Source organism: Melanerpes formicivorus, unplaced genomic scaffold, assembly GCF_026170545.1.
Source record: "Melanerpes formicivorus ecotype bairdi unplaced genomic scaffold, bMelFor1.0.p_v2 SCAF_2, whole genome shotgun sequence".
Lineage (NCBI taxonomy): Eukaryota > Metazoa > Chordata > Aves > Piciformes > Picidae > Melanerpes > Melanerpes formicivorus.
This window is the reverse complement of record NW_027142354.1, coordinates 12,085,277-12,086,425: the sequence shown is the minus strand read 5'-3', so window position 1 is coordinate 12,086,425 and position 1,149 is coordinate 12,085,277. Positions and strand designations below refer to the sequence as shown.

The following is a 1,149-nucleotide window of genomic DNA, read 5'->3' as shown; positions in this document are numbered from 1 at the left end:
TGAGGTCTCTTCCAATCTTGGTGATTGTGTGATTCTGTGAAAACTGAGAATCAGTTGTAGTTTCAAAGAAATTCAAAATAATTTTAAAATATAAATAATTAGAGAAAGTGTGTTAGCACTGACCTCATATAGGGGAGTGAATAAGGACTAGGTAATATCCGAAAATGTTACATTTGAAAATATTTTGGGGAAATAAAAAAAACTCCAAACATGTTCCAATTATAGTTTCAAAGGTCAGAAATCACAAATGAAAAGTAGTACCTGTAACTATTCTTAGATTGTTGAGTAGTATTTCACACTGGGATGTGGGTAATGGCAGAGATGTCTCTCTTACTGTACTGAAGTCCACTCCTACAAAGAGCTTTACACCCCTTGGTCAGATCGTTCTGAATATTTTCTCCTGCCCTTGCCAACCCTCAGCCAGCCCATCATATACTTAAAGATAGTCCATTACTGAGATTATTTCTTATCCTGCTTGGAATATCTGGTCAATGACATTTACATTCAACAAAGATATCAAAGATATCAAAGATAAGCAGTGTCAGGATGGCCGAGTGGTCTAAGGCGCCAGACTCAAGGCATTCTGAGCCTTCCCGTGGCGGATTGGGTGTTCTGGTCTCTGTATGGAGGCGTGGGTTCGAATCCCACTTCTGACACCACTTTTGCAGGAGAGAATACCATAAGAAACAGGTCAGTAGCTATAGTCAACAAGTGGTTTAGAGGCTGGTGCAGTCAAAAGAATTTTGGGGTTTTCGATCTTGGAGAACTTTCTACTGCACCAGGTTAGCTGGCAACAGATGGAGTACATCTGTCCCAGCGGAGGGGAAAGGTCACAGTATACGAGAATGTCCCCCAAATGTAAAAAGATTCTGGGAAGGGAATTGGCAGGTCTCATTGACAGGGCTTTAAACTAGTTTCGAAGGGGGAAGGGGCTGAAACTAGTCCCCTCAGGCAGGAATGTGGGGGTGATAAGCTAGAGTTGGAGGTGAAACCAGCAGCCCAGCTGAAATGCATGTACTCTAATGCACGAAGCATGGGTAACAAAGAAGAGGAGCTGGAAGCCTTGTTGCAGCAGGAAAGTTATGATGTAGTTGCCATCACAGAGATGTGGTGGGATGACTCACATGACTGGAGCACTGCAATTGACGG

General features: G+C 42.7%; 1 non-coding gene across 1 annotated transcript; it reads left to right on the top strand.

Annotated features, from left to right (window-relative positions):
- Positions 1-540: 540 nt before the first annotated feature.
- TRNAL-CAA (transfer RNA leucine (anticodon CAA)) lies at positions 541-656 on the top strand. The gene is made up of 2 exons: positions 541-578; positions 611-656. It is a non-coding gene; the product is annotated as a tRNA-Leu (tRNA).
- The last annotated feature ends 493 nt before the right edge of the window (positions 657-1,149 follow it).